The following is a 13,378-nucleotide window of genomic DNA, read 5'->3' as shown; positions in this document are numbered from 1 at the left end:
CCCTTGATAAATTCTTCAAATACGATAGCAAGGATTTTTTTTTTTGTTATAGCTTTCAACTAGTCCAATAATTTTAAAATTAACTTCCAAATCTATTTTCCAATTCAGGTTTGTTTGTTTTTTTTCAGTGAGCTATCTCACTTTTTTTTCTTTTTAAAATTTGTTTGGTCTTTGATGGTTTCTTCATGTCTTATAGAGTTATCAGCTTCCACTTGCCAAATTCCAATGTTTAAGGAATTGTTTTCTTTAGTGAGCTTTTGTATCTTTTTTTTTTAATTTGACCAATTCTGATTTTTAAGGTGTTTTTTCTTCAATATTATTGTGTCTCCTTTTTATTAATTTTTTTTGATTTATCAATAATCACTTCCATATGCTTTTGAGTTTAAAATTTTTCTCCCCCTTATTCCCAGCCACCCTCCCCAAGACGGCGCACAATCTGATATAGGCTATACATTTACATTCATATTAAACATAATTTCACATTAGTGATGTTGTAAGTAGAAATTAAAATCAATAGAAGGAACCATCAGAAAGAGGAAACAAAACTCAACAGAAGAAGAAAAAAAAAATAAAAATTCGGCTTCCATAGTTCTTTCTTTGGGTATGGATAGTATTTTCCATCACAAGGCCTCTGGAGATGTCTTAGATCCTTGTATTACCAGGAAGGGTTAAGTTTATCAATATTATTCATCACACAACATGGCTGTTATTGTGTACAGTGTTCTCTTGGTTCTGCTCACTTCACTCAGAATCAGACCATTCAAGTCTTTCCAGGTTTTTCTGAAGTCAGCCTGTCCATCATTTCTTATAGCACAATAGTATTCCATCACATTCATATACCACAACTTGCTCAGTCATTACCCAATTGATGGGCATCCTCTCAATTTCCAATTCTTTGCCACCACAAAAAGAGCTGCTATGAATATTTTTGTACATGTAGGTCCTTTTCGCATTTGTGTGATCTCTTTGGGATATAGTCCTACAAGTGCTATTGCTGGGTCAAAGGGTATACACATTTTTATAGCCCTTTGGGCATAGTTCCAAACTGCTCTCCAAAATGTTTGGATCATTTCACAACTCCACCAACAATGCATTAGTGTTCCAATTTTCTGACATCTTCTCCAACATTTATCATTTTCCTGTTTTGTTATGTTGGCCATTCTGATAGGTGTGATATGGTACCTCAGAGTTGTTTTGATTTGCATTTCTCTAATCAATGGTAATATAGAGCATTTTTTCATATGACTATAGATGGCTTTAATTTCTTTATCTGAGAACTGCCTATTCATATCTTTTGACCACTTATTAATTAGGGAATGGCTTGTATTATCATAAATTTGACTTAATTCTCTATGTATTTTAGAAATGAGGCCCTTATCAGAGAGACTGGTTGTAAAAATTCTTTCCCACTTTTCTACCTTCCTTCTAATCTTAGTTGCATTGTCTTTGTTTGTGCAAAAACTTTTCATTTTAATCAAAATTATCTATTTTGCTTTTCATAATGTTCTCTTCTCCTGTTTGATCATGAATTCTTCTGTTCTCCATAGATCTGACAGGTAAACTATTCCTTGCTCTCTCAGTTTGCTTATAGTATCAGCCTTTACATCTAAACCATGTACCCATTTTGACTTTATTTTGGTATATGGTGGGAGATTTTGGTCTATGCCTACTTTCTGCCATACTCTTTTCCAGTTTTCCCAGCAGTTTTTTTCGAAGGGTGGGTTTTTATCCCAGAAGCTGGGGTCTTTGGGTTTATCAAATTATATATTACTATAGTCATTGACTACTGTGTCTTGCATACTTAACCTAGTCTACTGACCCACCACTCTATTTGTTAGTCAGTACCAAGCAGTTTTCATGATTGCTTCTTTATAATACAATTTAAGATCTGGAATGGCTAGGCCACCTTCCCCTGAATTTCTTTTCATTAGTTCTCTTGATATTCTGGACCATTTGTTCTTTCAAATGAATCTTGTTATTATTTTTTCTAACTCTATAAAATAATTTTTTGGTAGTTTGGTATGGCACTGAATAAGTAAATTAGCTTAGGTCATTTTTTTATATTAGCTCGGCCTACGCATGAGCAACTGATGTTTTTCCAATTATTTAGATCTGATTTTATTTGCATGAAAAGTGTTTTGAAATTGTGCTCACAGAGTTCCTGGGTTTGTTTCAGGAGATAGACTCCTAAATATTTTATAATGTCTACAGTAAGTTTAAATCGAATTTCTCTTTCTATCTCTTGCTGTTGGGCTTTGTTGGTAATATATAGAAATGCCAATGATTTATGTGGGTTTATTTTACAGCCTGCACTTTTGCTGAAGTTGTTTATTATTTCAAGTAGTTTTTCACTTGATTCTCTGGGATTCTCTAAGTATAGCATCATGTCATCTGCAAAGAGTGATAGCTTTGTTTCTTCTTTGCCTATTCTAATGCCTTCATTGTCTTTTTCTTCTCTTATTGCTAAAGCTAACACTTCCAGTACGATGTTGAATAACAGTGGTGATAATGGACATCCTTGTTTCACCCCTGATCTTATTGGGAATGCTTCTAGCTTGTCCTCATTACATATTATGTTTGCTGAAGGTTTTAGATAGATGCTATTTATTATTTTAAGGAAGACTTCATTCATTCCTATGCTCTCTAGTGCTTTTAATAGGAATGGGTGTTGTATTTCATCAGAAGCTTTTTCTGCATCTATTGAGATGATCATGGGGTTTCTGTTCATTTTGGTATACATATGATGGATTATACTGTTGTTTTCCTTATATTGAACCAGCCCTGCATTCCTGGTATAAATCTTACCTGGTCATAGTGTATTATTTGTGTGATAAGTTCATCCTATTCACATTTACAGTTATGATTATTATCTGTGTCTTTTTCTCCATCCTTTTTCTCCCCCCCATTTATGCTTTTCTTTCTCCTTTCTCCTTTCCCCCCCTCACTAGTGTTTTGTTTTTCACCAGCCCCTCCTATGGTCCCACCTCCCTTCTATTATCCCTTTCCCTTTTCTTCCCCTTTACCCTTATTGCTTCTTCCCTCCCTTCTATCCCCCCTCCTTTTTCTTTCCCCTTTTGCCTCCTACTTCCTATAGTGCAAGTTAGATTTCTATACCTAACTGATTGTTATTTCCTTCTTGAGCCAAATCTAATGAGAGTAAGGTTCAAACAATGCTCATCCCCCTCCCTTCTTTACCTCTCCTCTAACAGGTTTTTGTGTCTTTTCCTGTAATATAATTTACCTTTGTCTGCCTCCTCCTTTCTCAGTACATTTTCTTAGCTCAGACTAATCCACTTACTTGGATCCATTTAACCCACTTGATTAATTTTTTTTTTATCATTACATCAAAGTCAACTTATATCCACTCCCTTTATGTATACTCCTTTAACATGGTATAATAACAATACAGTTCTCAAGAGTTGCAACTGTCATCTTCCCTTGTAGGGATGTAAACAGTTTGCCCTTATTAACAATATATTGTATCTTTCTGTCCCATTTACCTTTATGTGTCTCTCTTGAATTTTGTACTTGAAGATCAAAATTTTGTTGAGCTCTGGTCTTTTTATCAGGAAGGTTTGGAAGTCCCCTATTTCATTGAATACCCATCTCCTTGCCTGAAGAATCATGCTCATTTTCACTGGGTAGTTAATCCTTGCCTGCATTCCAAGCTCCTTTGCCTTATGGAATATCATGTTCCATGCCCTACGGTCTTTTCAGGTAGAGGCTGCAAGATCCTGTGTAATCCTGACTGTGGTTCCATGATATTTAAATTTTTTCTTTCTGGATGCTTGCAGTAATTTCTCTTTAATCTGGTAATTTTGGAATTTAGCTATTATATTCCTTGGCATTTTCAATTTGGGATCTCCTTCAGGTGGAGAGCGGTAGATTCTTTCTATAGTTATTTTACCTTTAGGTTCTAGGACTTCAGGGCAGTTTTCCTTTATGATTTCCTGAAGGATATTATCCAGGCTCTTTTTTTCATCATGACTTTCAGGTAGGCCTATAATTTTTAAATTGTCTCTCCTGGATTGATTTTCCAGGTATGATGTTTTACCCATGAGGTATTTTATGTTTTCATCTATTTTTTCATTTTTTGTTTCTGTTTTACTGATTCTTGCTCTCTCATAGAGTCATTAGTTTCCATTTGTTCAATTCTAATATATAACATATCATTTTTTTTCTGTTAGATTTTGTACTTTCTTCTCCAATTGGTCAATTTTATTTTTAAGGGATTCATTTTCTTCAGTGTACTTTTTTTCCAATTGGCCAATTGTACTTTTTAAGGACTCCTCTACCTCTCTCATTTGACTTTTAAAATCCTTCTTGAGTTCTTCTAAAAAGGTTTTTTGGGCTTCAGACCAGTTCATATTCCCTTTTGATATTGCAGATGTGGGTCTGATGACAGTGTTGTCCTCTTCAGAATTTCTGTCTTGATCTTCACTCTTCTCATAATAAGAATCTATTGTACATTTCTTTTTACTCATGGTGTTTCTTTATTCCCTGGCCTTTAAAGAGATTATGCTTTCCTGCTGGGGAGCAGAGGGCACTGACCCAAGTTTCTTGTGTTAGGAGCCTAGGTCTTGGTCACTGGCTTTGGGAGCTGGGGCTTCTTATGTTGGCAATTGGAGGCTGTAGGGTTCTGGCAGCTTATCTGGTGTTGGGATGGAATCAGCAAGGCTGAGACTTTCAGGTAAATCTAGGTTGCCTGCTTTTCCTTTCCTTTAACTTTATTTAGCTCCTTTTAGATAAGTGCTGCCAGGTGTTTTTCTTCCTGGGGACCCTTGCAGTGCTGCCTCCCTTATTTCTGTTGAGGTACTGGGAGACTTCTTTGCTGTAGAATGCCAAGGCACCTGGTGGTTTTCTGAGCTGGTTTCCACCAGTTACCCCACCCTCACTGAGGCACTCAGAGGTACAGCTGTTGGCATTTGCCTGCTTAACCACCTGGGCTTTGGGATCTCCTCCTGTTTGGCAGTTGGAGGCTGCAGGGTTCTGACAGCTTACCTGGTGTTGCGCTGGAATCAACAAGGCTGGAACTTTTTGGCACCTCTAGGTTGCTTTCTTCAGCTCCTTTCAGATGAATGCTGTCGGGTGCTTATCCACCTGGGGCCCTTTGTAGTGCTGCTTCCCTTATTTTTGCTGAGGCACTGGGAGACCCATTTACTGTAGAATGCCAAGGCACCAGAATCTCCTCCTGGTGTGTTAAAGTGGATCTTTCCACTAGCTGACTGGGTATACTGTCCACTAGCTAGCTGGCAAGATGTCTCCTGGTTCCATACTGCTCCCCTTCCCCCAGGGTAAGAGGGGCCTTTCCTGTTAATCCCTCTAGCTACCTGGGCTACTGCACTGCTGCACCCCATCTTTCTTCTGGTTCAGCTGTTCCAGGGTTTTTTCTGGGGTGATAATTTCTGGGTTTTCAGAGGCTGATGGGGAGGGTGAGAGCAACTACCTTTTTACTCCACCATCTTGGCTCCCAGAAGCAGAAATTATTGTGCCTCTTTAACCAAGCTGTTGAATTATCTCTTTTCAAAATTTTCTTGCATCACTCTCTCTTCTTTTTCCCTTATTTTTCTCTACCTCTTTTATTTGATTTTTTAAAAATCTGGATTTTTTCCAAGAATTTTTTTGGCTTTGTGTCTGATTTTTTTTTTGAGATTTTATTTTTTGCTGTTTTAACATTGTTATCTTCTTCTGAAACTGTATTTTCATCTTCCCTGTCACCAACTATGTTGTCTTTACATAATGTCTGTTATATTTTGGTGCTTCTAAAGTGGCATGATCCAAAAAGAAGTGTGGTCACTACATTGCTGTCCTGTACTCTCTTCTTTACCAGAATAGGCCCTTGTTACCTGTCAACACAAGTACTAGTATTCCTGTTTCTGTTGACTCTGGAAATGTGACCAGGTCCCTTGCTTTACTACAGCCACAAAAGATTATGTTCCTTTTTACCTTGGAACCAGGACCCCTGCTCCCTTGTGAGCAACAGGAAACACTCTTCTCCTACCTGGAAATGTGACCAGGCGGTCACAAGTACTCCTCTTCACCCTGAAACTGTGACTTAGAATTCCATATGGACAATGCAACAAGGTTCTGGACCCGGTGTCAGCAAAGAGACATCTGTAATCTCTTTCTGACCAGTGGTCTAACCTCTTTATTGCTTTTTCAGACGTCTCCAATGCCTGCTATTAGTGTTGCCATGACTTCTGCTGCTCTCTAGTTGATCATCACTCTAATATCACAGATCTCTCCTACTAACCCCCTAAGGTGTCTTGGGCTTGAAAAAAATGTTTAACCCAACCCTCTGTTGGCTCAGGCATTCCAGAATTCAATGTGAGGCATTATGTTAAAGTTATTTGGAAGCCAATGTTGGGAGAATTCAGTTGAGTTGCTATCTCTTCTCCACCATCTCAGCTCCACCCCTCCTCATGCTTTTTCAATGTGTTCTTACATTTTTTTTTAATTTTGTGAAAATAAAGAGTGCAAATGATGACTTCTATGCATATTTGTTATGGAAAATATCCAAGTAAGATATTTATCAATAGTATTCCAAGGAGAGTTTTCAAGCAAAAAGAAAGTAAATGGCATTTGTGATAATTATTTAATTAGAGGGATATAAAAAATGATAATGGCATATAATGAGAACTAGAATAACAGAATCTGATATGCTCTGAGTTGGGAGTGATGGCAGAACCCCCTTTTCTGACTTCTATTTTAAAAGGAAATTCTTCTACTATATTTCTGACAAGTCATCATCCAGTCTTTGCGGAAAGATTTCCAGAAATGAAGATCCCACTACTACAAAGAGGAGTACATCACACTTTTAGATAGTTCAATTGTTAGAAAATGTTTCCTTAAATCAGACCAATTTCTGCTTCTTTGCAACTCCTATGCTATGGGGTCAACTAACACAAATCTATCTTTCATATCACAGTCCTTCAAATACTTGAAGATATTGATTATGGCCTAAGTCTTTCTCTTTGAAAGGCCAAATTTACTTAATCGAATCAACTGACACTCTTATAAATGGTCTTCAGTCTTACTATTATCCTTCTTTTCCTCTTGTAGATATATATTTAGGTCATTAAATTTCTTCATAAGATATGGCCAACAGAGAAGATTACTGTGGAATTTTTACCTTCATCTACCTTTTCATTCTGCATACCATGCCTCTTTAAGATAGCTTGGGATATCACTAGCAGTTTTAGATGTTGTAGCAAATAAATGACCCCATTTTTAGTTTTATAACAACTCATGATATATCCTTGTCCTAATCATCACAAGTGTATCCATCTCCACTCCACTTTTGCCAGTTTGTCCAAATATTAGACCTCATCATCACTTACATCTGTCACACCTCTAAATTTTTGAATCCAAAAATTCCCCTCTCTAGTCATAATCTTTTGTCCTTCAACTTTTCCTATTGTTGTTGTTGTTGTTGTTGTTCTGTCATTTCAGTTCTGTCTGATTCTTTGTGACTCCATTTGAAGTTTTCTTGTCAAAGATGTTGGAGTGGTTTGCCATTTCTTTCTCCAGCTCATCTTACAGATGAGGAAACAGCTAAACAGTGTTAAGTGACTTTTTGCTCCTTTTCCCCACCCATGCAATCCAATCAAGTGATAATTACTTAGTATTTTACCCACAGTTGTTTTTTTTTCCCCTATCATCCCTTCCTTCTCACTACCCTGGTCCAGCTTAATTATCTCTCATCTGAACTATCTGTGTTCATATAATTTATTATGTGCACTATTGTCAGACTAATTTTCATAAAGCCCAGTTTCAATCCCTTTATCTATTATCCTTCCCCTTTTCCAAAACTTTCAATAGCTTCCTATTGGTGGTGGTGGTTGTTATTCCTTAATGAAGAGGACCAAAATGACATCACTGTGCTAGAGTCAAGTTTTAGAGTGTCTGACTGTGGCTGATCAGTCAATATGAGTTAAGAATGTTCTACCACAGGTCAGGCACAAATAGCCCATGTGAACATTTGGGGTAGATTCTCTAAATTTGTGCATCTCTTGTTTCTTAGAGCACAGTATCTTCTCTGATGTGAGTATGCCATGCTGAGCAGTCCAGTGCCAGTGTCCCCCATGTCACACAATCAGTTCCAAAGATCTTAAGAGAGATCTTGAGAGCGTTCTTGTATTGTTTCTTCTGACCACCATGCAAATGCTTGCCCTGTGAGAGTTCTCTATAAAATAGTCTTTTTGGCAAATGTATGTTTTACATTCAAACAATATGGCAAGCCCACCAGAGTTGCACTCTCTGAAATAGAGTTTGAATGCTCAGAAGTTTAGTTTCAGAAAGGACCTCAGTGTCTGGTATCTTATCCTGCCAGGCAATCTTCAGAATCTTCCTAAGATAATCCAAATGGAAGCAATTCATTTTCCTGCCATGGTGCCGATATACTGTCCAGCAGGTATACAACAATGAGACCAGCACAATAGCTCTGTAGACCTTCATTTTGGTAGTCAGTCTAATACCTCTTCTCTCCCACACTTTCCCTTGGAGTCTCCCAAACACTGAGTTAGCTCTGGCAATGAGTGTGTCAACTTCATTATCAATGTGTACATCCCTATAAATTACACTACCAAGTTAAGTGAACTTATCCACAGCATTCAAAACTTCTCCATTTGAAGTAACTGATGGCTCCATGTATGGATGATGTGGTGGTGGCTGATGGATCACCTGTGTTTTCTTGGTGCTAATTGTTAGGCCAAAATTAGCACAATCAACAGAGAATTGATCCATACTTTGTTTCATCTCAGCTTCAAGTCTCCATTGAATGCACAATCATCGGCATACAGAAAATCATGCACCAACACTCCATCCACTTTGGTCTTGCTTGTAGCCTTTTCAAATTGAAGAATTTATGATTATTACAGTAGCTGACTTTGATGCCATGTTTGTCCTCATTGAAGCCATTTGACAAAATGGTTAAAAACATCATGCTAAAATGTATGGGAGCAAGCACACAGCCTTGTTTCACTCCATTTGTGATTGGAAAAGCATGAGAGCATTGTCCATTATCCAGAATCTGGGTAACCAAGCCATCATGAAATTGATGTTCAGTGCTGATTACCTTCTCTGGGAAGCCAAATTTTAACATAATTTTCCATAAGCCCTCATTACTGACAGTATCAAAGGCTTTGGTCAGATCTACAAATATTGTGTACAGACCTATGTTCTGCTCCTGGCATTTCCCCTGGAGTTATCTAGCACCAAACACCCTATCAACTATTCCTTGGCCCTTTTTGAAGCCACTCTGGCTCTCAGGTAGATGACCATCTTCCAGGTGAAGGATCAGCTTATTAAGGAGGACTCTGACAAGAATCTTGCCAGCAATGACTAAGACAAAGACCCCCACTCTTTTTGTCACAAGGCAATATTTCTTTTACTTTTAGAGAGATGTATTTAAGTGAGACAAAGTTGCACAAAATCATCAGCCTCACTCTCTCCTCCAGAGTCATCACGGTGCAGTGGCAGGACAGAATCAAGATGGCTGGTGATGGCTTAAGATGCAGTGGATGACCTTGGCATCTTTGATGTCTAAACAAGCTTGAAGCACTCAACAATTCCTGCTTCAGCTACATTCATGGCCATTGGAACCAATTGTTCTCATCCACCCATTCCAGCACAGGATGTCTTCACATGCTTGGCTTAGTTATCCCCCTAATTCACCAATGGGTTTGAGACCCCTTGGTTATCCTCAACTTGATTTAGCCCATCTGCAAAATGGTTTGCCAGGGTGTGGCTTCTGGGCATCCTACAGCTTGTTGGAGCCAGAGGTGAGAATTAGTTGGAACAGATGGACAGCAACCCTGAAAAAGGCTTGGCAGCCTTCACAGCAGAGGTACCATCTTCCTTGATCACAACCTACACCCCAGCTCCCTATTATCTACAAACTAAAGGACAGACTATTCAGTGTGGCATTCAGAGTCTTCCAAAACTGGTTCTAACTTATCATTGACACCTGAACTATAATTACACTCATAAAAACATTCTATGATCCAGTCAGTAGTTCACCAGTTTCTCTATGTGTCCCATGCTCGCCCATTTTCAAACTTTTGCTCACAGTAGGCTTTCTAGTCAAAATCTACTCTCTACTCCTTCCAAAACATTTGTGTGTTAAAATGTAAGTGACTTTGGGTAGTACTTTAAATCCTATCGGCTCCATAAATCCTCTGCTATTTCTTTTAATCTAATATTACCTCCTACATGCAATCTCACTTTGTTCAGTCCTCTTTTATGACACTTATCAAATGAAATTCAATATCTGCACTAGATATCTCTATCTGTAAATCCCACCAGCACTTCAAAATCAATATATCAAAAACTGAACTTATCACTTTCCTCCTAACACCACTTCTTCTATATTCTCATTAGTTGCTGTAAATTATACCACTATGCTCACAGCCACCAAAGTTCATAATCTCAAAATCATCTTTGACCCTTTCATGTCCCTCACAGCACACATATTCATTCAGATACCAGGTCCTGCTGATTACATCTCCACTATATCTTTCTCCTTTGGTTTCTCTTCTCCATTCTCATTAAAACAACTTTGGCCAAACCTTCATTATTTCTTTTTTAGACTATTGTTATAGTGACATAAACAGTCTCCCTTTTCATCTTTATACTCCTTGCAAAGTTACCTTCCTAAGGGACCATCTCTGGTTATATTTATCTGCAAAAAAGTCTTCTGTGACTCCCCAGTGCCTACCAAATAAAGAAGAAAGTCCTGATCCTGTCTTCATAATACGGTTCCAACCTATCTTTCTAGTCTTGCCTGTTACGATTTCCTTTCACCCACCTAAATTCTAACTAATCTGTTACTCATTTTCCAAGGCCTTTTCCCCCTCCATTGTGTAATTGTGCTTCTTTTAACAATCCAGTATAACCTATTTTTAATTCAGTTAACAAAGTTTAACTATGCACTTACCATGTGCTAAATACTCTAAGTGCCAAGTATAGGAAAACCAATAAATAAAAGGGGGAAGGGGAACTGTCCTTGTCTTCAAGGAATATATTTTCTACTGGATAATATTACATTGACAAAGATAAATAAAAAACAATGTTGTACAAGGTAATACAAAATAATGCCTAAATGAAGTAGATGTCAGTAACTTGGATAATCAGGAAATATCTCACATAGGAGGAATCAACTTAATTTGTACTTTGAAGTAAATTAAAATTTAAAGAAACAGAGGGTGATGTATAGACATAGGAAGCAGTCTATGTTTAGACAAGAAGGCAGGAGAAGGAAAGACAATTGCATCTAGCAGGACAATTTGACTGGAACTAAGAATATAAGAAGGAGAAAATATAACCTGACAAAGTAAAGACCCATTATGAAACATGCTATATACATCCAGAGAGAGAACTGATGAACTCTGAGTGTAGATTGAAGCAAGCATTTTTTTACTTTATTTTTCTTGGGTTTTTTTTGTGTGTATGTGTGTTTTCTTTTACAACATGGCTAATATGGAAATATATTTTGCATTTTCAAATGTATAACTGACATCACATTGCTGCCTTCTCATGGGGTAGAGGAAGGGCTAGAGGGAGGAAAAGATTTTTTAACTCAAATTAAAAAAATGTTAAATTTTTTAAAAAATGTTATTGGGAAACATTTAATGACATATGTACATATGTACTTGTGTATATAAACACACATGTATGTGTGTATGTATGTATGTATTAAAGAACATAAGTTATCTTGGGTATAGGGATTTTTTTCTTTCTCCTTGTATTCCCAATGCTTAGCACAGTACCTAAAACATAGTAATCACTGAATAAATGTTTGTTGACTGATTGTAGTATGCTTTGGGAAATATGAAAAGCATTCTAAAACAATTTAGACATAAACACTTGGACCATACCAATTTGTAAGCTAGGTCCTGCCTGTACAATGCCTAGGAATGTCTTCATTATAATGGCAGTCTGCTTCTGAAAGAATATGAGTATATATGGCAGATGGTTTAATGTAGGACATATTTTACTATTTTCTAAGTCACTCTTTGCCTTAGTTTCATAATGAAGAATGAGGTTAGTTATACCTTTCTCTATCTTTATTTCCTTGGGATATTTGAAGAGATAAGAAAAAACAAACAGTGGCTTATGTTTCCTAGAAGAAAACTATGACATTATTACTTTTATGTGTTCTTAATGTCTATTTTCATTGAACACATTGTCCATTTTTATTAAGTACACATTATCTTGAGAAACAGCATGGCATAGAATATAGAGGGCTAACTTTAAGTCAGAAAGTCCTGGGTTCAGGTTGTGCTTATGATATATCCTGACTGTGTGACCTTAAATGAAATACTTAACCTCTTAATTTTCCTGACAAATTTCTGAGATAAGTTCCAAATGAGGTGCTGATCTGCATCAGTTGAAGAGGGTGTAGTACAGGAAGGTTCCAAACTGGGAGCTGTCTTCCAGGAAGAAATGGCCTATAACCTTATGTTTTATATCTATTACTACTTCTTGGTCTTATATTAAAATTGGACATACAAAAGTCTAAATTTTAAAAAGAGACAATTAGATGACTATCAATGTTATATTTTTAAGAATTAATCACAGCCATCCTTAATATCAGTTACTTTATTTCATTTGAAAATGAATTAATTTGTAAAATGCCATTTATTCCCCAACTCAGAAACATAACTATTATATAAAGTGAAGCATATTTATTCTAGGAAATTTACCATGAGAAACAAAAAAAGTTTCTCTGTCAAATAGGTTAAAATATTTTACTGCAAAAGTAGCCTAGTTTACATTTGATATGTATGGAAAAAGGAGAACATTGAAAGCTAACTTCTTTTCTATGAGAAGTATTGATTTTTCTTAGAATAATGGAAGATTAATGATGACCCCTATGAGATCCACTTTATCAAAAGACATCTTAGGTGCTCAGGGCAGACGAGATTTTAGTTTTTGCTTAGGTGCATATTTCTTTTTCCTGAAATTTATTTTCTGTTGTCTGTATGAACTCTGTTTTTGTTGTTTTTTTTTTAATTTTGTGATATCATTTACAAAACTGTGTGTGGATGTAGACTTTTTAATATGGAAAATAAATTCTATCATTGTTCTAGTGATTTCATGAGGATTTGTTCATTGTAAATTAGATAATATTGTACAGTCTGATTCTTAATCTACCTTCATTTCAGGAATTTATTTCAAGTTCATTTAAAATGACACTTGACAGAAGGAGAATTAGCAACTGATTTGACTTGTATGTTAATTTGCACACAAATCAAGTATGCTCAGCCCAAACCATCTAGTTATTTCATTTGCTTTGTGTTAGCTGAATGCAAACACTGAATGAGGAAAACAAATACTCCTTACACTTGACTGTAAAGCCATATTCTATACATAGCTA

The sequence above is a fragment of the Vombatus ursinus genome, unplaced genomic scaffold (assembly GCF_900497805.2).
Source record: "Vombatus ursinus unplaced genomic scaffold, bare-nosed wombat genome assembly UNPS02014818.1, whole genome shotgun sequence".
Taxonomy (NCBI): Eukaryota; Metazoa; Chordata; class Mammalia; order Diprotodontia; family Vombatidae; genus Vombatus; species Vombatus ursinus.
Note: the sequence above shows the minus strand (reverse complement) of the source record.